This window comes from Muntiacus reevesi, chromosome 19 (genome assembly GCF_963930625.1).
Source record: "Muntiacus reevesi chromosome 19, mMunRee1.1, whole genome shotgun sequence".
In the NCBI taxonomy this organism is placed as follows: Eukaryota; Metazoa; Chordata; class Mammalia; order Artiodactyla; family Cervidae; genus Muntiacus; species Muntiacus reevesi.
Window position 1 is genome coordinate 53,511,539 of NC_089267.1, and position 26,383 is coordinate 53,537,921.

A 26,383-nucleotide genomic window follows, 5' to 3' on the forward strand; every position below is an offset into this window, starting at 1 on the left:
TTATATATGCCATGTATGGTGCGTTCTATTCAGCTGGTAGTAAAAGTGCACACATGTGTGCGTGCTCAGCTGTGTCCGACTCTTTGCTACCCCATGGACTGTAGCCCATAAGGCTCATCTGTCCATGGAACTTTCCAGGCAAGATGACTGGAGTGGGTTGCCATTTCCTCCTCCAGAGGATCTTCCTGACCCGGGGATGGAAGCTGCATCTCCTGCGCTTCCTGCTTTGTAGGTGATTTCTTTACCACCGAGCTGCCTGGGAAGCCCCATAGTAAAAGGACAATCTGTATATTATTTAGGGTGAAACAGATCACCAGCCCAGGCTGGATGCATGAGACAAGTGGTCGGGCCTGGTGCACTGGGAAGACCCAGAGGAATCAGATGGAGAGGGAGGTGGGAGGGGGGATCAGGATGGGGAATACTTGTAAATCCATGGCTGATTCATGTCAATGTATCAGTGACAAAAACCACTACAATATTGTAAAGTGATTAGCCTCCAACTAATAAAAATAAATGAAAAAAATTATTGCCAAGACAAAAAAAAAAAAAAAAGGACAATCTGTATAGTATTAGTTGCTCATTGGTGTCCGACTCTTTGCGATCCTATGGACTGTAACCTACAAGTCTCCTCTCTCCATGGGATGCTCCAGGCAAGAATACTGGAATGGGTTGCCATTTCCTTCTCCAATGATCTCTATATCAGGGAGGAATAATGAAAAATAATATTAATGGGAGGAAAACTAACAATGTAAAATCATCACACATTCTTGAGCAGAGAGTTGATCCATTAAAAATAATTTTTTAAAGAAAACTTGCTTAAGTGAGAAGTTTAGAGATAAGTGATTTCAGGATACTGAATTTAAGAAGAGTATATAGGAAAATACCAACTAATTTGAAAATGTGGTGATGAAGAATGGGGCAACAATGGACAGAAATATGATGACAAAAAATGGAATACACATTTTAAGAGAAATAAATATAAGACTCTGTTTCTATACATATAAGTGATTAAGGTGTGAAGGAGATAAACTATGAATTCTTAATTAAAATGAAAGAATGGATGTTTCTCTTGAGATAAAGGTGGTTTTCAAGAGTTGAAAAAATTCTTTGTTTGTCACAATTTTAGAACCAAAATGCCCTTTAAAGCCTACTGAATTGGAGATGATGGTAGATATATTCAATAGCACTGGAATACACGTATGAGATAATGAGTGATACCTAAATTTGGCAGTGACCTAAATAGAGGTGATAATTGAAGTCAAGAAAGTGTATACATTTTAATATGCTTGTTTAACTTTAGACTTCAATGTTCATTTTCCTTTCTTCTTCCCTGGTGTTATTTTACACAGTGCCGCATCCTGACATTCTCCAACTCCACCCCAGGCTAGTCAGCAATGTATCCCAGTAGAGGTGACTGGAGTCCAAGGTCCTCTTGGGCACATTCTGAATCCACCACCACTCTCTTCAACTATGAAACCCAATTCTTAGGGGGAATAATTGAGAACCATTTTGTGTCCCTTATTAAAAATCTTATCTAATATATTCCCTCAACCATGAATATTTACATGTTAAGCTTTATCTGTATTAGTATGTTTAAAAATATCTGTCCCCTGGTAAAATCACTTCAAAGGTTTCTGAGCAGCCAGGTGTAGCCTAGGAGGGGTGCCTCTGAAATCACACTGGTAGTAAGACAACCCATGTTTCACTCTGGGCCAACAATGGATGGCTCCTAAAGAGCTAACTGTGAGGTAGCAAAGAGACGAGCTATCTTCTGAATTATTGAATATTTATTAAAATGCACCTAATGCATTTTCAGTGGCTATATATTTTGATGCTTTGAAAAATACTATCTTAACAAATTAAAAATTAAGTAATTGAACTGAAAAATCCCACTCTGTTTTTATGCCACAATATTTGCTATGATTCTTTCACAGATTCTGTAACTGTATATTTATAAATGAGGGTCAAAAGATCAGCCACTTGTCTATATTTTGATTCATAGTTACTGTTTTTTTGTCATTGATGTTTCAACACTCAATTTCCCTTATTTTAATTTTGTTAGTCTTTATGGCCAGTCTTGGTTTGACATTTTTTCACATGAAGCCTGATATTATAAATTAAAAAAAGTTTAAAAAATGTTCTAGTGATATTTGGTGTAATCTAGTGAATTATTGTAGCTTTAAAACTGATTTCTGTTATCATAAAAATGGCCACCATAGAAAAAATATAAATATTTTCTACATTTCTGCTATTTTCAACACTAAGAATTTTCTGTCCATAATTTCATCATAAAAACTTAATGGATTTTGCTTTTTCTGATAATTAGTTACAGATGTAAACACAGATATATATTTTTGATTAAGTAATTATTTTTCTCTAAATTTTTCACTGAGCATCATTTCTGGGGAGTGCATAAAGTTTCTCTAAATAAACTAAAACAACCCTGAAGGATGCCTGCGGCATATGTAATCTGCAAACAAAACCAACAGTTAGATTATAATGTAAGCATATGGTAGCTATATTGCTTCTCAAATTATGATGTAATTTCATTACTTTCACACCAATTATACTGGCACTAAGCAAGTTCAGTGTAAAATGACTATCAAAGACTCTAACCCATTTACTGAGGCATGCCGAAGAAGTACAAAACAATATTGAGTACTAGTTTTATTTGCTACTGATATTTATTTATGGAAAGTGGCAACTATAATTAATGTAGTCAGAGTTCATAACATGTAAATGAGCTGTTAAAACACAGTGAAACTAGATGTATTTCAAATATTTCCACCAACTTGCCTCATAGAGGCAGAATTGTATTGTGCATCCAACTCTAAAATGGCAGTCCATGGAGGTTTCAGAATCCTTTTTGAATTACCATTATTACTTTATGTTTTCAGCATTGGCAAACTGGAATCCAGAGCAGTGACATTTTTACTCTGCCAATAGATTCAGATATCATTTAATTGCAAATTAAGTCTAACATGATTTCTGCAATAAATCTGGATCCAGGCTTCTTAGAGTCTGTTCCCTATATAAGTGAACTAACCCATTTATTTAAAGGACTATTACCACTCCCTACAAGAAAGCAGAGGACCATGTAGTTATTGGATAATCCACTAAAAACACTAAATAATTCACAAATTATTTACTGAGAGCTCCTTATGTGGAAGAGAGACACCTGTGAACCTGAAGAATCAGAATGGATTCTCATATGGAAATTAGAGATTGTGGAAGGCTACAAAGCAGCTAGTCTCTGTGGACAAAGACTCAAATCTTGATCTGAGCATTTGTGAAATGTACAGATGTATTCAGCTAAGTCTTTCAGCCTTCCAGATCCCAAACTTGCTTCTCTGTCCAAAAGGCATAACCCTAATAGGAAGATTTTGATCTGAATTGCACAAGGTAATATTTATAGACTATATATGACAGTGCTTGTCACAGAGAGGATGCTGAAAAAGTGCTGCTTTTGGTGTGAGTTTAATGAGATCAATGCTCATCAACATGATACCAGTAGAAATGTAAAGGTTCATCTACAAAGAATGAAAAAGACTTTATCCTATGAAAACGTTAAAATTAAGATAGGAGAAGTTCAAGTAGAATAAGAAGAATCATGAAAACGCGTAACTTTGCACGCATTCTGGCTTTCCTACATGGGTGTGATCATGCAATGCACTTCATCAAAACAATGGGAGAATAACCTGTAGGTATCACTTCAGAATAAACACATGCAAGAGTCAATACAAATGTTCCCTGCTCCCAGCTCTTCCTTACGGGTGTGGTCAGCCTGCATGCCTGAGTTAGGAGGACATGAAGCAGAGTCCTCTGTCAACTTGTGATGATTGTGAAATAAATCTTTGTTGTTTTAAGTCACTGAGATTAAGGAGTTGCTTGTTCAGTTCCTACAATTCAACAACAAAAAGCAAACAACGCAATCAAAAAAACGGGCAGAAGACCTGAACAGACATTTCTCCAAGGAAGACATACAGCAAAAAAAAAAAAAGAAAAAAATGATAGGTTCGATTCACACTTAAAAAGATGCCCAACATTACTAATTATTAGACAAATGCAAATCAAACCTATCATGAGGTACCACCTCACACCAGTCAGAACGGCCACCATTAAAGAGTCTACAAATAACAAATGCTGGAAAGGGTGTGAAGAAAAGGAAACCTTCCTACACTGGTGATGGGAGTGTAAATTGGTCCAGCCATTATGGAGGATAGTATGGAGGTTCTTTTTAAAATTAAAAATAGAGTTACCATAAAATCCAGTATTCCCACTCCTGGGTATATATCCAGGGAAAAACAGTTAAAGAGGACACATGCCCCCTGATTACAGCACCGTTTCCAATAGCCAAGACATAGAACCAAACTAAATGTCCACTGACAGACAAATGGATAAGGAAGATGTCATACACACAACAATGGAAAACTACTTAGCCACAAAGAGAATGCAATAATGCCAACTGCAGCAAAAAGAATGGAACTAGAGACTATCATAGTAAGTAAACTCAGAAAGGGAAAGACAAATGCCATATAATATAATTTATATGTGAAATCTAAAGTATGATACAAATGATCTATGAGACAGAAATATACTCACAGACAGAGAACAACTTATGGTTGCCAAGAGACAGGCGGAGTTGGGGGGGATGGACTAGGAGTTTAGGTTTTAGCAGATGCAAACTATTATAAAGAGAATGGATAAAAACAAGATTTTACTGTACAGCACAAGGAACTGCATTCAATATCCTAAGATAAACCATAATAGAAAATAATGTGTGTGTGTGTATGTATTTCTACTGTGTAGCAAAATGAGTTGTTTGTTACTATAACATATCTTATTCAATCCTGACTGATAGAGCCTGATACATTTGAGGAGTAGGTGTGATTAGAATAGGAGGTAAAGAGATTAGAAAATAGATGGGAATGAGACTGTCATCAACTATAAAGAACCTAAAACATAATTATGAAGAGTACAGAATTTTTTCTTATAGGCAACATAAAAGCTTCAGATATACCCCATGCATTTCTAATTGAGATGATGACATAATAGATTTATAAGGATGATATGTGGCACATAAAATCTAGAGTCAGGAAGAAGCTTTTGTGATGGACAGTAATGCAGATATTGGGATGTAAAGGGATAGAGGAGGAGAATAATTAGAAAAATTTCAAAATACTAGTGGAATGTGCTGGTTAAATTTTAGGAAACAGGAGAACTGAGAAACAAACAAAAACAGTGTCTATAATTTCTTGCTCTGTTGACTGGGTAGGTGTTAATGATGTTAACTAGGTAACAGGGAAATCATTAACTAAACCCATATGATTTTAAAAGCTTTATCTTTGGAAATTTAAGGATCATTGTGTTTACTGACAATAGGACAACTTTAGGTAAATTATTGGGCTTCCCTGGTGCTCAGACAGTGGAGAATCCGCCTGCAACGCAGGAGACCTGGGTTTGATCCCTGGGTTGGGAAGACATGGTAACCCACTCCTGTATCCTTCCCTGGAGAATCCCATGGACAGAGGAGCCTGGCAGGCTACAGTCCATAGGATCTCAAAGAGTCTGACACTACCGAAGTGACTTCACACAGACAAGGAAGTACATAAACCTCCTTAGTAAATATCACAAATTGTCGCTTAAAATTTTTGAGCTATCAGTCATTTGTGAACTATTTGTAGTGAAATAAACAGGAAAGATAGACCCAAAAGGACGTGAATGTAATTGATTATGAATATTTTGATCATGGGTTCTGTACCTAATGATTCCCATAATTTCATTTAGAAACTATCTGCAGTGAGATATTAAATCAAAATTTGTTATATATGTACAGAGCATTGATTTTTCTAAAATAATCAATTGGCTGGAATATAATTTCTCTTCTGGAATATATATGTTATTATTATGAGCTAGCATAAGCAATTTAAATAGCAGTGAACTCTTTAGTATAATACTAATTGGTTGGTTCCCAAGTGGCATTAGTGGTAATGAACCTGCCTGGCAATGCAGGAGACATAAGAGTCATGGTTTGACCTCTATGTCAAAAAGAACTTCTGGAGCGGGGCGCGGCAACTCACTCTAGGACTCTTGCTTGGAGAATCTCATGGACAGAGGAGCCTGGTGGGCTACATTCCAATAGCTGCACAGGTTCAGGGGTGACTGAAATGACTTAGCATGCACGCACACAATTGAATGGTAACAAAAATATTTTTAATCAGAAAAAAATGAAATGTACATTATAAAAGTCTCTAATTGTTAAAGTGTTGTTGAATATATATACGGTCTCCCTTATTGGGCCTTGAGTTTACTGATTTTAGGAACTATATGGTTTTCCTTCCTTGAAATTTCAGCTTATAATAAGTACTCAATGCTTGTTGGTCACGGGAACTGACTCAGTGATACTTTTTGATGCAAAACATTCAAAGATGTTTTCATACGCCTAGCATAAATCTCCTGAGAAATAATTTCATGGTAATTTGGAGTCCATGAAAAGAATGGTAAACAATGAATACTGCCAGAAGTAGCCATAGTATGAAAATGCAATTATGTTCCAAAACATCAGTATGAATACTATAGCAGAGAGTCAAAGAGTTGAGCTAGTAATATGGAAGAATTTTATTTTTCCTAATAATTGCCACCAAGTGCTTGTGGCTACCCCCCTTTCACCCTGAGCAGCAGACTTCATTAATAATGAATGTATCCATTTCCGACTCTAACTTTTCATTTTCTTCTTGTTTACTAGATCTGGGCAGCCACCCCTTCTTCTATCTCATCATCTGTTCCCAAGGCTCCATGTCCCTTTGTACTCATCTAACAGGAATTTTCTCACCTTTCTGGAGGCTCACGGCCAAGATTTGGACGCCTGCATAGTTGGGTTCTGGTGAGAACTGTCATCTTGGCTTGCTGAAGGCCACCTTTTCTCTATTTCCTCATGTGGCAGAGAGAGAAAGAGTGAGAGAGAGAGAGAAGTGGGAAGAGAGAGAGAATGCACAAGCTGTCTTTGGTGTCTCTTCTTAGAAAGATGCCAGTTCCACCATGAAGGCCCAAGCCTCATGACCTCATGTAAACCTAATTACTGTCCAAAGGCCTGACCTCTGCATCCTGCCACTTTGGGTATTAGAACCTCAACATAGAAACTTGGGAGGACACCATCGGGCCCACCAGCACGCCGCCAGCAGCAGTGTGGCTGCCTTAGCGACCTCCACTCAGGCAGCAAGAAGTCCATAGCTTCCGCCATAATTATCTCCTAATTTTATGAGCAGTTCATTTTCCTTCTGGGCTCTGTACCTGACTCTCTTACAGGGAGAGGATGGACCGCATTCCTAGGTGCCTAGGAATGTGTGAGGAGAGAGCGTTCTCTTTTCAAAAACACTACATTAGCTTAAAGTGTGAGGTTACCCTCCAGCGTTCCCAGTCCTGCCCTGCGCTGCCCAGAGACTGTGGTGAGCTGGGGGACAGCGCTCATCTCTTGACGGGCCTGGGCTCTACGCAAAGGCTGGTCGGTCTCGGATCTATCTTGGACTTTGGTGGTTCCTCGGGCCGCCTGTTCTCAGCTATGATCTCTGAGCAGTGATTCTTGAAAAGAGGATCCCATTTAGAATTAAACATGATCCGTGTTAAATTTGAACACATGAAATTGCTATTTGACTTATACAAATGCCAGTGCCATACAGAGCACCCCAATCCATTGGTATCTATCAGGATGTGGGATCTGCTCACGGTTTGAACCGTGTAGGGACCAGTTAGACAGAAGAATTATTCTTGGAACATTTCCGTGTGTGGTGATTGGAATCCATGAAATACAACACGGTTGCTATTCATGATAATACGCAGATCACCTCCCTCTACCCTGGTCCCTAACGAAGTGGGGAGCATCAATTTGCCATAGTTTGACTGGAGCAGATGTGCTACATGTGACAAATGACAAACATATTGGAAACTCTCTATTAGAACAATGCTGCCTCTGTGCTCTGAATTTACATCCTAAGACAGTGTCATCATCAATAGGAAGTGGTATAATAACAAAGCAACGGCATTCTCTCTGTCTCTACTTAAATGTCTCTACTTTAACTCAGTTTGAATTAAAGCCTTCCCCATACCAAAATCACAGCATACTTTACAAGCTACTTCCAGATGCCACTTTTAGTTTCAATACGAGTGAATCAAATACTTGTCAGTTTCCCTTTGGAGTGTGTTGTCTTCATGCTCCTGGCACGCAGCTGTAAGCTGTCTCTCTCACAAGGGGGGTGGCAGGTCAGCTGGACTACTAAAATAGTTTTCAACTGAAGAATTACTGGGATTATCGCTTTTTCTAGTCATTCATATTATAAATGGATTTCATGATTTCCAATTTTATTGTTAAAAACCTGATCATTTTATTTTATATTTAGGAAAATCATATTTCTTGAACTAGGTTTAAAATACAATAATTTGCTTCAAATAGAAATCATATTTGGCAGAATGTAGGAAATAAATCCCATAGCATAGGTGTTGTAGACGATGCAGAATGATGAAATCTTGATAATCATTGAAACAATACAATGACTGATGCTTTCTCTTAATCTTTATTATTCTGTTTCCCACTGAATAAATCATATTCACATTTGACCCAATTTAATAAAAAATTTACAGGTGTGAGAAAAATGGGGGAATTTTGAGATAGTTTAAAAGTTGTAGTTAAAGCTGCTCTTTGCTATTGTAAAACAAATTATTTTCTTGTTTGTGTACAAACACACACCAAATTTAATAACCATGAAACTAAAACTCTTGTAAATACCTTATGCTTTGGACCCCTCTTTCCTCTGACTTTGTAATACAATTTTTTTTTCTTTACAGATATTTTTAATGAATGTTTTCTATTCTGAGATGATTTCTATATAATTGTGATATATTTGTCCTGATCACTTGAAGAACCACACCTACCAATGCTGATTAATAATAATGAAAAGTAATAGTACAATTATAAACTAGAAAGACAGTTTTCTTAAGTTCAGGTAAAAATAAACTGCCAGTGAGTTCTTATAAATTAGCATGAAATGGTAATAGAAATATAATTAACTGCTGCTGCATCAGACTTCTGGTGTCTCTGTTCAACAGTACTCTGTTAGCTGAAGTTTAAAAGATAAGAATAGAAGGAACTCATTTCTTTTCATAGATTCAGATAATTCTATGTATAATAGTTTTTCTCTAATATTATATACCATATGTCAGTATTTTAATGATTATTTTATGCAAAAAATATCTCTAGTTCTAGAACTATTTATAATGTATTAAAATTGAAACTATGTATTTAAATGTCCAGATTAAGCAAAGGTTTTTGCCATATTTCAATGTACTTGTCAATATAGGTCCCATATCTATTTTGTATTAATTTTTTCCTATGACATTTCACTAATGGTTTGACTCTGTATGACAGGTATTAACTGATTTCTTAAAGATAATTAGTTTTAGTATATTAATATTTACTTAATAAAAAATATATTGTGATTTACTTGGAGGTCATAGGCAAAAAACTAAATAATAAAACCCTAAAAATAAAGCATATATACCTTCATTATGTGAAGATATAATACATAACCAGATGCTGAACTGACAATCCATAACAGCATTGAATTTTGAGATAGTATCAGAAATTGCCAAAGTTTATCCAGCTTGTTTCTCCATTTGGTCAAATGAAGAAACAAATCTGGACCTAGAAGTGTATCTAAGAATTAAGTATGAGTAGGGGATTTGGACTCAAACTCTTGACATTACTGAATATGATTAACTGTAAAGTTGCAATAATTCACTTTGCTTCCTTCACGTAACTGATGATTCTGGAGGTATCCACAAATCATAAAATTCTGCCTAGTAAATAGATATTCGTCATAAATTGTAAATTTTGACATTGTGAAATTCATTTTAAAGGATGAAATCTAGAATTTTTCACAGGAGCAAATGGCACACTCAATTTTTTTAATGTCTCTTCACTATATTTCACCACTGGATATTTTTCATAACACATGTAAACTCAGAAACAAACCTTTCATGGAAAATGAAATTAAAAGAAAAATATTTGGAAAGGAAAAATGTAAAAATTTTATAACTCTTTAAATAGTCTACTCTTTTTAAGATTAATACCAATAATGAAGATACATTTGAAATAGACACATTTCGATAAGTTTAAATACAAAGCAATCTGTCCATTTCTTTCTAGTCTGACACAAAATTATCACTATTACAAATCTAACAATAAAAAAAATGTGGCTATTCCATTCAAAAGGTGGGTTTCTGTTAGATGTTGACAGATATTGGAGGGAAAATTCAGTCACAGAGAAATGTAGCCAAATTGTCTCTAATTAGAGACTGTCTGGAAACACCTTTTGGAAAAACAGTTTTGCATAAGATTTAAATGATAAGATATTATTTCTATTTGCCTTCTAACTATATTCTTTCCCTGTCTCAGCTCAGGCCATGATACTTTTATAAATACAAATGTAAAATAGGTCAATGAGATTGCTCTGAATAAAATCAAGATAATTATTATTTTGTTTTATCATAAAAAATCCACTAGGAGCCTGAACAATGCTAACCCCTAACACGATCTCAGTGAATCTTCCTACCTAAGTATGTGTTCTGAGGTAGTTTAAATGTTAAGAATAAAGTTGGAGGCTAATTACTTCACAACATTTACATTGATATGAGTCAGCCATAGAGTTACACGTATTCCCCTAAATGTTAAGAATATTAATGACACAATTCTGATCGAAACAAAATGCAGAGTCCTCATTGTGTAATGTCCAGATAGAACAATATTCAAGAAAGACTACATTGCAATATATATAGAATTACAAATCTATATGGATGGATCACTTATGAACATTCATAAATGTATAAAACTATTAAAATTTCTTAAAGATTATTTATGCACATTATTGAATTTTTAAAAATTCAACATATATAGGAGAATACATTAAAAAAATTTCTTTCTTAAATTTACTTTATAAAGCTCTAAGACACTTCAATGAAGAGCTTCAAATAGTTTCATTCTCTTATAAATTTGACTATAGCTATACATTCAAAAACTTCAAAGAAAGTAAATCTAAATAGACAAAAATCTCATCAGTTTATAAATTACACTTGTAGTATTTATTTGTAAAATTTTTATGTACTAACCATTTATTGTTGTCAACCTAAAAATTACATTTTAGATAATCAGGTGTTATAGACTTAGTGTGGAACATCTCCTTTTCAACATTTGAAAACTGACTAGTAAGAAATGTAGTTACCATTTGCAATGCAAAGCACAACTTTATTACTATACTTACAGGATAGATATTGAGTTCTTTATTGCAAGTATTTTACACAGTTTTCTTTTCACCCTTCATGATCATTCATCTTTGAATAAAAGCTACAATATTTTATTCTTGCAATTTCCTAGGGAATAAAAAATGTAGTCAATGTGGTAAACTCTGAATTAAATTAGAGATGCCACATATATCTTCTAATTTAGAGAACCTGTTGGTATTTGCAATAGGTTATAGCACCTTAGCTTGATTTTTCTGTATGTATGTGCTTGTAATATATCTCCTTTAAGCAAATGTGAAAATATTTTTTTTTCATTTGAAGGAAGTAGTTTATTGTGACTAGTGTTTGTAGCTTATTAAACTTCAATACTTGGAATCTAAAGTAAAAAAACTTGCTTTAATTCATCTTGAATAAATCATAAAAATGCAGAGAATGGAAAATGGGAAAAACCTGCAACTTATCTAGTCTATCCTCTGAGGCTGTAATAAAACTGTTGCATGAAATACATCCTCTAGGGCTTTATCTCCCTCATATTAAACCGTTTAATGGCCCCTGTTCAATATCTGCTCTGAGTAATTGCAACACTTGACTCAGCACAAAATCACATGTGACAGAGTTACAGTCTTTAGGGACGCTTTTCAGGTTGTTAGTTTATCATATATGCAAATACTACACAGCCAACAAAACTCTCAAACAGGAACTTGCTTTTTGAGAAGTAATAGAAACCTGTGCAGAGCAGGGGTTGGCCACCGAAGGCCAGTGGCCAAATCTGGTCCTACTGTGTATTTCGGTAAGCAGGCTAGTGGTCACAAGAGGGGGAGAGAAGGGGGAGGGGCAAATTAGGAGTATAACACTAAGATATGCATACTGCTATATATAGAACAGATAGCGACAAAGATACAGTATATAGCACAGGCAGTTACAGCCATTATTTTATAAAAATGTTTGATAGTATATAAATACTGAATCTCCTCTATGCTGTGCTAAGCCACCTGAAAATAATATAATATTCCAAATTAACTATAATAAAATCAATTTTAATTAAAAAAAAGGGAAAGAGGGAAAATAGATTTCAAAAATCTTACAGTCTTATGATATTACTGGCTCCTTTTATTTCACTATACTGATTGGGGTACATTTAGTTTTGCACATTTATTATTGTATTATAGATTTATTATTATTCATTGCTTATAAGTTTAAAGAAAATAATTCATGAGCGTTTTTCTTGCTGATTGGGTGATGTTCATGTGAAGAACAGCAATGGCCTTAAGCTTTGTCACCCTCCCTCCAGTGCCTAATCTTGTATTTTATACATAACAGGGACTCAATTAGCATGTATTAAAGTTATGTCATTTACATTTTAAATTGATTTCTCTTATGGATGGAATTCTGGCATATTTTGAAAATAAATGCTTTATTTCTGTAATTTCATTAGATTTCCATAAGCTATCTGGTATTTAAATAACTATTTGAAATGCAAATATCTCACTGAATAAATACAAATGGTGAGAGAAGAATGTGCTTCTCTAATAAAAACTTTTGGGGGTAACAGGGTAGAGAAGTTCTGTTTTGACCTAGTCTGCAACCCACTATTCATTAATTCTCACAATCCCCTTAGATCACTTAGATCAAGAATACTTAAAAGTAGCCTTTCAAGTACTGTTGAATCCCCACAGGTTTTACCTATACTGTGATGTTTTATTATTTTTTTTTAAAGAACAACTTTTCCTTTCACTTTCCAGCAAAGTTTAATTCTTTTATTAAAAACACAAGAAAGCCCTCACTGTGGATATTACATGCATATAGCCTTTCTAACATTGTAAGGAATGAAAGTTCACACATGATGCTCACAGCGGGAGAAGTTGCATCCAGAATGGGAGAGAGAGAGGTCATGGCTCCAACCCTAGAACATTTTCTATAGGAGTCTTTGACTTGAAGTTACACCATTTTTACTTACCATGTGAACATGTTAGCAATTTGGAGAGGTTAGATGCAATGTCTCCATGCCAATACTTTAAACTGCAAGTATTAATACAATTCTAATGATTTCAACTTATTGCAGCTAATGTATTTTTAACTATGCAAATTAAATTTTGCTTATTCAATTGCTATGATTATCTGAATACTTACATTTTACATTTTTTGCTTATTTGAACAACAGGAAAAACCTGTCCTAGGCAGATGCAATTATTGCCAGTTTTGGATGTTTACAACACAGGTTAGAAGTCATTTCCTGTTACTAGATGTGTGAGGTTCATGGGGACATTGCGAAGCTTCCAGGAATCTAGCTGCCTGAGGAGATTAGAATAGGGGGCTAGACTTGCTACAATCTCAACCTACCCAGGTAAGGAGAAAATGTACATAGTGTGTGATCACATTCTCACAAAACTGAATGGATCATCTATGACATGGATCCTTTCCCTAGGTGTCAGGGTTCAGAAACCATTAACTTTTTGAGTTCCCTCTTCCCTCATTAAACAGAGGCAGAAACAGACCTCACCACTCATTTGTGTATTCAATTTTCAGTTTAAATAATGTGGTTAAAATCTGAAGCATGCTCCTTCAAATAGTAATATAGGGACAATTTAATTTTTTAATGACAAAGATTAACAAAATGTCCAGTAATAAAGCATAATTGTGGTGGATATCATAGAGTAATAATGTGTCAAAAATTCTCAGAACTTCTGCATTTTATTCTCAAATATTACTTTGTTGTTTAGTCTCTAAGTCCTGTCCGACTCTTGTGACCCCATGGATTGTAACCCGCCAGGCTCCTCTGTCCCTGGGATTTCCCAGGCAGGAATCCTAGAGTGGGTTGCCATTTCCTTCTCCAGGGAGTCTTCCCAGTTCTAGGATTGAATCCATGTCTCTTGCATTGGCAGGCAGATTCTTTACCACTGAGCCCCCAGGGAAGTTCCCAATGTCATTTAGGAGGAAGAATATTAAAAATAGATTTAGGAAAGAAGTAAAAAATAACTGGGGGAAAGTTCCATCTAAGTTACACCTTTTTTTTATTTTCAGGTTTAATACCCAGGTTTGTTACATTTTGTCCTAAACTTCCTAATCCAAGTGCCATCAGAAGAACGAGAAACCAGGTAAGTTTGATGCTAAGTTAAGAGGAGAATGTATTTGTCTTGTGTTTTCCATGTACTCATTGCAGAGAATGGTCTGACATTCATATTCCGGCTAGTTGTCTCTGCCAAAAAGCTCCCTAAATCTGTGTATAAGCGATTCCTGAAGAAAATGACTTTCGGGGTTGTTTTCTATCTTGTAGTTCTTTTGGGGAATAAAAGAACACATTTATGGTATTTTTCTCAAATCGGACTAAGGCAGTTATTTGTTGTGAATGATGCTTTTAGAACTGCACGCTGGATTGCTTCGTATTACAGGACATAGGACAGAGACGTCGGTGGAGCCAAAAGCAACAAAAATAATGAAAAAGAGGCAGAACTGTATGGCCACGCTGAATAGCACTGATACATTTTGGAACACCGGCAGGCTCTGCAGGTAAAGGCATGGAAACAGAATTATTTCCACAAATACACAGGCTCTTTAGGAGGCAACAATTGCGAGGTATTCTGAAAGCAAACATCTTCCTCTTTTAAAAAAAAGGCAATGCTTCTGTGTCAACTTCAGAGTGACTCACTAAACAGAATAGTGACCCCAAACCTCGAATTTACAAAATTAAGCATTGTTTTAACAAATTTCAATCACAATTCTCCACAACAGACAAAATATGTTTGCTCTCTCTTAAGGTTTTTTTCTCAGAAACATTGAACAAAGTAGTGTTTTAGAGCCACGGTTTTCAAACTTTAATATACCCTCAGATAGAGATCTTTTAAATTGATTTTGTTGATTTAATTGATTTAGTTGATTTTGACTAAGTAGTTCTGAAGGTGGGGCTGAGATCCTGCATTTTTATAAGTTCCCAGGTGATTGTGGAGCTGTTGGTTTGAGGAATACATTTTTAGCAGCAAGATTTAAAAGCCTCTCTGAGGTCTTGGTGGTTAAAATTAGATGCTGGTCAAGGGGTATAATGTTTCAGTTAATGCAAGATGAAAAAGTTCCAGAGATCAGCTTATAGTTAACAATTCTGTGTGTGCATTCTTAGCCATGTCTGACTCTTTATGACCTCATGGACTATAGCTGTCTAGGCTCCTCTGTTCATGGGATTTTTTTTCAGACAAGAATACGGGAGTTTGTTGCTATTTCCTCCTCCAAGGGATCTTCCTGATCCAGGGATCAAACTTGCATCTCCTGTGGATACTGCATTAGCAGGTGGATTCTTAACCACTGGGCCTCCTGGAAAGTCCAACAATGTTATATTGAAGACTTAAAATTTGTTGAAGGTAGATCTCAGGTGATTTTTTTTTTTGCCACAATGCATTAAAAAAAAAAAAAAAAAGTTCCTGTAGGTCATTTTCTCCATAGCTACAAATACAAACTGATGTCTTGTCTGTTCTGGTAACTCACCTTAAGACCGGCAAAGTGAGCTACAACAATTTCTAGAACAACTCTATGTCCTACTGACTATGTTCCTACAGAGGCTGAAAAATCTTCAGGCATAAACAAAAGAAGTCATGAAACTTCAATATGGTAAGTTAATCAAGGAAACATGTACCCTGAGGTACACACGCCCTGAACATGTTGCTCTGTGTATGGGTAGGACATACAGATCGTTTGCTGATACAGGTCAGTATATATTTGGTGCAGAGAGCATTTAAAATATAATTTTGTTTGCTTGTTTGTTTAAAAGAAGGTTTTTCTAGGGACTTCCTTGGTGGTCCAGTGGTTAGGAGTCCACATTCCGATGCTGGGGATGTGGGTTCAATCCTAGATCCAGAAACTAAGATCCAGCACGCTGCAAGGCAGCTAAACCCCCCTGCCTCCTGCTCTGCAGCTAGAGAAAGCCTGACCACCGCAGTGAAGACAGCACAGCCAAAATAATAGTAACAAATAAATAATAAAGAAAGATCTCCCAGACTTGGCAAAATCTTCCCAAACGACACAGAAAAATGACCCAATCTATTCCACGCCCTTTATATACTTCTTATAATGATACTGAACATGTACAGAGATAAATAGATTTTGTTTGTTTTTTTATGATGTTTATTTAACTGATCTTTAGTTATATGGAGTACTCAATTTACTTTAAAACTTTTATTCCTGAAACCAAATTTCACATAATCAAGCTGTTTTCTTTCATATGTACCCCATTTCCAGCTACATATCAAGAACTTACTCGTCTTGTCAAAATATAGTTCAAAATCCAATTCAAAGTATTCTGTTATGTTACAAATAGTCATCCTGAAAAACTAACAGGACATAGAGTAGTAAAAAAAAGCTAGATGTAGCTTTATTTAACATTCGTTTTACTAAAATAAAGTTTTAAATACCCATAAATTCTAAAGTAACCATATAATTAATTCACATTGATAATAAAGGAATATGTAACTAGAGGGAAGTTTAATTTTGATGAAGTCAGGTGAAGATAAAAAAAGAAAGGAATTCAAACGCTGAGTATGCTCTGCAAGTCATAAAACATAAGACTTTTATTGCATAAAATGGTCATTTCTTTTATGAGAGAGAAAAGGGCAAAGATACTTTCAGAGAAAGAAATGGAAAGCTATAAAATTTAACTAAAAATTTGAATAACCACTCAAATATGCATTACAAATGCTGGTTTAAAAAGAAAACACAAAACATAAATATGCATACATGGAGGTTTTAAACAACATATATTTAGAGGCTAGCATTATACATGTGTTGCACGTGATGCTGAGTGGGAAATCACTAACAAGAGTTTCATCCAGAATTGTTGAGGCCAAAAGTCTGTTTAATGTTATCATGCAAGTTTCATAGAACTTGCAATGGTTTCCATGATTCTGGCCACTGGGGAAAATCAGATTTAAATTTGGATGCCAATCAGGAAATTAGTTGCTTCTCAAAATATTATAAAACATAGATCTCTTCCTGTAGTCTGGTCAAAATCAGAGAATAGGAGACACTTCAGAGAGATAGGCAAGAAGCCAATATGCCCCATAAACAGAAACAGAAAAGCACAAACCAGCAGAGATGAAAGCAATGTGAGACCCAGAGAGAAGACGGCAGAACTTGGAAGAAGTGGTGGACTATTCCTGGGATAGGAATGGAAAGTATATTCCTAATGTTAGTGGGTTACTCAGTTTTTTTAGTGAGTGACTGGGAAACATATATTGACATTAGGACTTAATTATGTTTGGATGTGAGAGTTGGACTATAAAGAAAGCTGAGCGCTGAAGAATTGATGTTTTTGATCTGCGGTGTTGGAGAAGACTCTTGAGAGTCCCTTGGACTGCAAGGAGATCCAACCAGTCCATCCTGAAGGAGATCAGTCCTGGGTGTTCATTGGAAGGACTGATGCTGAAGCTGAAACTCCAATACTTGGCCACCTGATGTGAAGAGCTGACTCATTTGAAAAGACCCTGGTGCAGGGAAAGATTGAGGGCAGGAGAGAAGGGGACGGCAGAGGATGAGATGGCTGGATGGCATCACTGACTCGATGGACATGGGTTTGGGTAAACTCCGGGAGTTGGTGATGGACAGGGAGGCCTGGCATGCTGCAGTCCATGGGGTCATAAAGAGTAGGACACGACTGAGTGACTGAACTGAACTGAACTGAATTTAACAGTTAAATTTTGTTTGGTATATTTATGGTTAAATTAATTATATTATAACTGGGACAATCCTTGAGCAAACTGAGTAAGTTGATCCCCCTAAACAGATATGAGCATTTTGAAGCTCTGGGATCTGTTTTTCTCACATAATTTAGTGAGTATGTTATTATTATTATTATTTTTTCTAATTCTAATCTACTGTTTCATTTGGACCAAAGGAAAAACGTAGAGCAGGTGATTTTTCACTTTGAAGAGATAATGAGAAGGAAGAGACATATTTAAAAATCCCATCAGAGTGACTTGTTGAGTTTTTGCGTGTCACTGTGCTGGTGTTTTTGTCGACCACGTTGACTGGTTTGCTTCTGTAAGCACTCAAATCACTGCATTTGTCTGTAAGGCTTAATTACCTTTTATCAAAAAGAAGCCCTACTGTTAAGGCATCTGGCCACTCTCTCATCTTTATAAGATGAAGGGAATACAGGATTCCAGCCACATATCTTGGGCCCAGTTGGTTCAGTAATGTGATGTGGCCATTCTGTGCAGCAACTCTGTCGCTTTGTAATTAAAACTCTGGTGAGTTAAGTCGGTCAGGCCCAGTAACTTAAAGATCATGAGAGCAAAAAAAAAAAAATTCAAGAGAAATTTACTTCACCGCATGAGTCAAATAGCTAAGAAAGCAGCAGAACAAAGATGCAACCCTGAAACTGCACTTACCTTTCACTGTTGTTTCTTAGAGTCACATTGATTTATTTGAGCTTGCCAGGATGTTCCTTTTTTAAAAGACCTAATTTACTAACAGTGTGGGATTTTCAAGTTGTTCACTCCCCTCGGATTGCATTTTCATTTGCTCTAGCAATAAAGACCTCTAATATAGAGACATCACAATTGAACTCAGTGTGGGAGTCTCTCCAAGGCAGAGAAATTCCCATATATCTTTTGCTCTTGTACGGCATCTTTTCAGTCTTTGGATCCTAAAAATGGAGAGCAATTTGGCACTTGTTACAATTTATTACTGATATCCACCTCCTTTGCTTTTTTTTTGTTGTTGTTGTTCAGTTGAGGAAGTTATGTCCCTTGAGTTTTATTTTTTAATAGACCAGGTTAAATGACCATAATAACTCATCAGAGGGAAAAAAAAAAGCTGTAATTGGACTTCTGCCTGCTTGACACTAGTTCCTGAAAAAGGTAAATTTCATTTCTTCATTTTGAACTTGGAGAACCCTGACATTTTATACAGGGTGTGAAAAAGTTCAAGTGTGGTGGCCTCAACCAAGAGTAGGGACACTGTATAATTTGTTATCTAACCCTGGGCACTTTTCAGAGGGAAATGGAGTGCTTTTAATAATTATGCTTGGACATCCAGTGCAAACCAAACTCATTCCAGGCAAACCAGGACTTGTGGTCACACTTGAGAACCTCTAGAATATCACAATGCTCAGTTCTTAGCTGGATTAAAGGGTATAAGGAAAAGACAGGGAGGTGGAGGAATTATTATTCACACTACTTATCAACCCGCTCCTACAGGGCAAAGGGACACAGAATTCTATTTTCCAGACACTCTTGGTTTATAGAAACAAAAAGAGAAAACACATTCATTTAACAAATATTTATCAGTTACTTATCATATGCTAGATATGGGACTAGGTTCTAGAAATACAACAGTGAGCCAAAACACAGATGGTTTGACATAATTTTTTGACTTTACAATGGTGCTAAAGGAATAAGCTTTCAGTGGAATCTGTATTCTAATCTGAATTTTGATCTTTATAGGGTATCCATCTGTGGCACTCTCTCATGATGCTGAGCACTGGCAGAAAGCCACAGCTCCCAGTCAGCCACATGATCTTGAGGGAAGAAAAGTGATACACTCACAGTCATTCTTTATCCATGCTACCATTTTCTTTTTCATGTTCAGTACAGTATTCAAAAAATGATGAGATATTCACAGTTTGTTATGGGCTTCTCTTGTGGCTCAATAGTAAAGAATCCATCCCCCAGTGCAGGATATGCAGGTGTGATCCCTGGATCAGGAGAATGCCCTGAAGAGGGAAATGGCAACCGACTCTGGTATTCTTGCCTGGAAGGACATCCCGTGGACAAAGGAGCCTGGTTACAATCCATGGCTTCTAAAACTAAAAAAAAAACAGTTTGTTTAAAATATAACAAAATATAATACTTTGTTAGGCTTTATGTTAGATGATTTGGTAGGCTACTTAGGTGTTCTGAGCATGTTTAAGGTAGGTGAAGCTATGATGTTCAGAAGCTTGTATTGTGCCGTGTGATTAGTTGCTCAGTCATGTCCAATTCTTTGTGACCCCATGAACTGTAGCCCAATTCCACCCATGGCATTCTCCAGGCAAGAATACTGGAGTGGGTTGCCATTCCCTTCTCCAGAGGATCTTCCCAACCCTGGGATCAGACCCAGGTCTCCCTCACTGCAGGTAGATTCTTTATCAGGACAAAATATCATCATAAGACTAGGAATATCTGTGGCGTCCTTGCCTTCACAGAGATTGTAATTTTGTTGATAAGATATGAATTAATGAAATAGTCACAGATGTGAATATATCCTTATAAAATGACATTAAAGGTTATAAACTGTAGCGCACAGTCTTGTGAGAGCAATAAGGAAAGGCCCAGACCAAATCCAGCGCTCTAGGAAAGGCTTTTCTGAATTGGCGTTGCATGGTTGAGGGGGTAATCATTTTAGACACTCAAAGGTGGCAGACACCCTCCTGGCCAAGTTTGGGTTCTGCTCTCTGGGACGAGCTCCCCTATCAATTGCTCCACAGGGCTCTGGGTTCTGCTCACTGGAAGTTTCTGGGTTTTCAATTTGTCTTCTTGGTTAAGTATGAAGGGAAACTAGAAAATATGTCTTCCTTGGGGGTTTAGATTTCTCAGCCTGCTCTAAGCCAATACAGATTGGGAATGCAAACGTCCTTTTGTGATTTAGTTACTAGGTCTTTTAGTTTGGTGGTTCTTTTGACTATGTCAATTTTCTTAAGATAGCGACACTTTCAGTTTCTTACTGGCGACATTTCAACGCTTTGAAAGGATTCGCTGGGTGTCTAGGGTTCCATGAATTCCTTTCTTTCTCCGTCTCTCCCTTTTTTATTACTTTTTTTTTCTTTCTAGGAGTTACATGTATGCCTTGATTTGCTGCCTCTTTCCAGGGAGACTGAGTTTTAATCAGCCATTGCTTTTCAAAAGCCTTCTTACTTTATAGCCTTCACTTGCAGGACATGACAACTGGTTACATCTTCCTGGAATTTCAGGCTTTCTCAATTGTCTTTCAAATGTGTTTGCAATCTGTTCAAGTCTTTTCTGAACTCATTTCATTTTGTCTTGTCAAAGGTAAATAACTCAAGCTATTAATATCCTATTTTCCCACTTCTGCAACCAAAGCCAAAATGTACATTAGGTACATTATTGGCTTTCTAAGAAATAGCAATGGCACCCCACTTCAGGACTCTTGCCTGGAAAATCCCATGGATGGAGGAGCCTGGTAGGCTGGAGTCCATCAGGTCACTACCAGTCGGACACGACTGAGCGACTTCACTTTCACTTTTCACTTTCACACATTGGAGAAGGAAATGGCAGCCCACTCCAGTGTTCTTGCCTTGAGAATCCCAGGGACGGGGGACTCTGGTGGGCTGCCTTATGGGGTCGCACAGGGTCCGACACGACTGAAGTGACTTAGCAGCAGCAGCAAGAAATAGCAGATGATAGTTTTCCCAGTTGTTTTGCCACTGCAAACATGTGTTACCATCTTTCCAGCCTTCATAATAGTTTTCTCAATACTGCTATGGGATACACCTAAGCCAAAATTTTGTATATTTCTTGCATTACAGCAGCATTTCATTTTTAAGCATCATTTTCTATTTAATCATCTTAGATTAATTAGACTGTGGCAATAAATGACACCCCAAATCTCAGTGGCTAAACAATAGCCATTTATTTCTCACTCATGTTGCTGTTCATCATGTATCAGTTCAACTCCTCACTCCAGAGCTCAGAGTGATAGAACATCCCTCATCTTGGGTATGGGCAAATAGAAGAGTAGATTGACCAATGGAATCGGCCTTTAGAGCAAGAGACCTGGGTTTGATCCCTGGGTTTGATCCCTGGGTAGGGAAGATCCCCAGGAGAAGGGAATGACTACCCATCCAGTATTCTTAGCAGGAGAATTCCATGGACAGAAGAACCTGGCGAGTTACAGTCCGTGGGGTCACAAAGAATCTGACAGGACTGAGCAATGAACACTTTGCTTTCACTTGGGCTTCCCTCGTGACTCAGACAGTAAAGACTTTGCCTGCAATGCAGGAGACTTGGGTTTAATCCCTGGGTCAGGAAGATCCCCTGGAGAAGGGATTCTTGCCTGGCAAATTCCATGGACAGAGGAGCCTGGTGAGCTCCAGCCAGTCAGACATGACTGAATGACTAACACTTCAAGTTCCTGGGCTTTCCAGGCGATGCAGTGGTGAAGAATCCACTTGCCAATGCAGGAGGTACAAGAGGCGTGGGTTTGAACCCTGAGCTGGGAAGATCCCTAGAGGAGGAAATGCCAACCCACTCCAGTATTCTTGCCTGGAGAATCCCATGGACAGAGGAGCCTGGCAAGCTAGAGTCCATGGAGTTGCAAAGAGTCACACAACTGAACACAGAGCATACATACACTTACAGAGTTCCCTCAGGGAAGCATCAGATGTTATGGTCCAAATGAAGGAGTAATTATTTCCTCATCAGTAAGGAGCTTCAAAAAAGAGAAACTTCAAATTTTAGGGAAATGGGTCTATAATGTCACTAGGTGTTCTTCCCAACCAGTCGCCTGACTACCATTTCATATTCTGCTGTTCCTTTGAGAGTTGTCCCACTCTCTTTCCTTTATTCAATAAGGCAGGTTCAAGATACCATGCACAGGTTAAAATGAGTATCTTTAATATAAAAAAAAAATTCACCCAAGTCTGTTTACTGGTAGTTCAATTTCCTATTAGATGATAAAGAGCTAGAAAAGTCAATGAAATTTATATTCAGTTTTATTCTGTTTCAAAAACTTTATAGACTTGAAAAGATTGGGTAGATTTATATTTCCGATATACATTTAGAAAAGGACAAATGTGATTCATGCATTTGGATAAGGAAAATATGAATAAATGGAGAAAAGAAAGAATGTAGCTAAATACAATATGAACCAATATTTCATTAAATTGAGTGCAAATCTATAATGTTATATGTATATTTGTATAAAAACTGTTTAAAGTACTTTTCTGTTTAAGCACTACACTATTTTTAGACAGTCTGACCTTCAATTTCTCACTTCAGAAAATGGGAGCAACAATATTGACTTTATATTTTAAATTTAATATAAATAATATATAGAAAGGACACAGTTCCTATATGGTTCATTATAGTTGCTTAATAATTGCTCAAAACTATTATTTCAGTAAAATTTCAGTTGTAGGGTTCATATGCATAAAAATAAAAGAAATTATAAACATTGGGCTTCCGTGGTGGCTCAGATGTCAGAGAATCCACCCGCAGTGCAGACCAGGGTTCAGTCCGGATTGGGACGGTCCCCTGGAAGAGGGCGTGGGTAAATCCCTCCAGTATTCTGGCCTGGAGAATGCCCTGGACGGAGGAGCCTGCTGGGCCACAGTCCATGCGGTGCAGAGTTGGACATGACTGAGTGACTAAGCACATGTCTATTCAGAGATGGTCAGAAATGCAATAATGCCAGGCCACAGAAGCTGTGGTGGTGTTTAATCTCCAAGTCATATCCAGCTCTTGTGACCCCATGGACTGTAGCCCGCCAGGCTCCTCTGTCCATGAAATTTCCCAGGCAAGAATACTGGAGTGGTTTGCCATTTCATTCTCCAGGGGATCTTCTAGACCCAGGGATTGAGCCTGTGTCTCCTGCATTGCAGCGTCTCCTGCATTGTAGGTGGATTCTTTACTGACTGAGCCAACAGGGAAGCCTCATAGAGATTTCTGCATTGATTTCCCAGGTATAGCTCACTCAGAGTTTTTTACTCCTCTGCACTGGTAGTGGCCATGGCCTATTTTGAGTATGTCTAATGTAGCTACCAGAGAAGGCAATGGCACCCCACTCCAGTACTCTTGCCTGGAAAATCCCATGGACAGAGGAGCCTGGTAGGCTGCAGTCCATGGGGTCGCACAGAGTCAGACATGACTTAGATGTGACAGACAAGTCATATCTAGCCACTAGATGTGACTTAGCAGCAGCAGCAATGCAGCTACAAGATCAAGGCACACTGTCTGAGACATTTTAATGCAAGTTTCAGGTATATCTGTATACGCTACAAAGTGATATCTGTATACACTACAAAGTGATTACCATCACAAGTCAAGTCGCCATCCATCATCATACAGTGAATCTCCTTAAATTATTTTGCCCTCCTTAAATGGTTTTGCCCACCCTTCCAACATTCTTCCCCTCTGGTAACCGCTAATCTGATTACTGTATCTATGAGTTTGTTTTTATTTTATTTTACTTGTTCAGTTTTATAGATTCTACATATAAATGAAATTGTACTATGTTTGTCTTTCTTTCTCTGACTTGTTTCACTTGGTACAACACATTTTAGTCCATCTACATTGTTACAAATGGCATGATATCATTCTTTTTTATAATTTTCCATTGTGTATATTTACCACATCTTCTTTATCAGTTCATGCATCAATGGACACTTGTTTTCATATTTTTGTCTGTTGTAAATAATACTGCAATCACCATGGGGGTGCACACATCTTTTTTTTCTTTTTCTTAAAAAGTTGGTTTGTTTATTAATGCACATAGAATTAACATGGCATAACATAAAAACTTTTTGTAAGAATCATGACAATTTGTCTGCATATTTTTACTTAGAATTTTAAAAATCAACTTTGAAATTTCTGCAGCATTTATTATTATCATATGTCACCAGTTTTTACCTTAAAATAATACATAGTAGGGTTCATGAGAACGACATGTACTTCTGAGGACAGACTCCTTAAAAAATCTGTTCATGCCTCCTATAACTGGCATTTAAATTCAAAGACTTCTATGTTGTTTTTTTCAAGCATTTGATCACTGTAGTCATTAAGTACAGTACCTGAGAAATATGAAATTACCAATTGTACTTAAAGTGAAATATATGGATAAATAAAATGCATTAATATATATTAACTTTTTTTTTTAAATTTTTCAGTGGGTTTTGTCATACATTGATATGAATCAGCCATAGAGTTCCTTTTGAATTAGTGTTTTCATGTTCTTTGGACAAATATCCTAAAGTGAAATAATTGGGGTCATACGGTACTTCAATTTTTAGTTTTTTGAGGAATCTCTAAACTGTTTTCCATAGTGGCCGCTGTTGGTTTACATTCCCCCAATGCTGCATGTGCATTCCGCTCCTCCACACCTTTACCAACACATTTGTTGTCTTTCTGATAAGTCATTCTGACAGGTGTAAGGTGGGTTTTTTTGTGGTTTTGATCTTCAATTCTCTATCAAATCACTTTACTAGTATTCATTCTATTCAGATTTTCTATTTCTTCACAAGTCAGTCTTGGAAGATTGTATGTTTCTAGAAATGTATCCATTTTCTCTAGGTTATTCAATTTGTGTATAATTTTTGTGGTTTTCTTGTAATACTTTGTGTTTCCATGGTATCAGTTGTAACTTCTTTTTCATTTTTGATTTTGAGTCTCCTCTTTTTGTTATTGGATAATCTAACGAACATTTGTCAATTTTGTTTGTCTTTTCAAAGAACAAGCTCTTAGCTTTGTTCTTTTCTCTTGCTTCTTTTTTTAGTCTTTGTTTAAACTATTTCCACTGTGATCTTTATTATTTTCTTTCTCCTATTAATTTTGAGGTACATTTTTTACTTCTTCATCTAGTTACTTTAGGTAAAAGTCTGATTTTTAAATTTTTCTTCTTTCTTGAAGTAGGTCTCTATTACTACAAATGTCCCTCTTAGAACTGCTTTTGCTGCAACTCATAGATTTTGGTATGCCATCTTTCTGTTTTCATTTGTCTCTAGGTATTTTTTATTTATCTTTTTATGTCTTTGATGGCTCTTTTGTTGTTCAGTAGCGTGTTGTTTAATCTCCACTTTTTTGTGGTTTTTATCATTTTTTTTCTTGTGATTGACTTATAGTTTTATAGTATCTGACTGAATGAAGAACACTTTAGGGGAAAGATTTTTTTTCATGGACAAAAAAGAAGAGAAGGGAGAAAGTGAAAAGTGTGAAGAAAAAAAAAAAAAAAAACCTAAAATCTCCATTTTGATTTTACTCACTTCAAAAACAGGATGGATCTGTGTAACTGGGCAGCATAAGAAAAAGGCATTGGAGGACTTCTTCTGGAATGTTGGGGCTTTTCAGGTATCACTAGTGGTAACGAATCTGCTTGCCAATGCAGGAGACACAAGAGACAT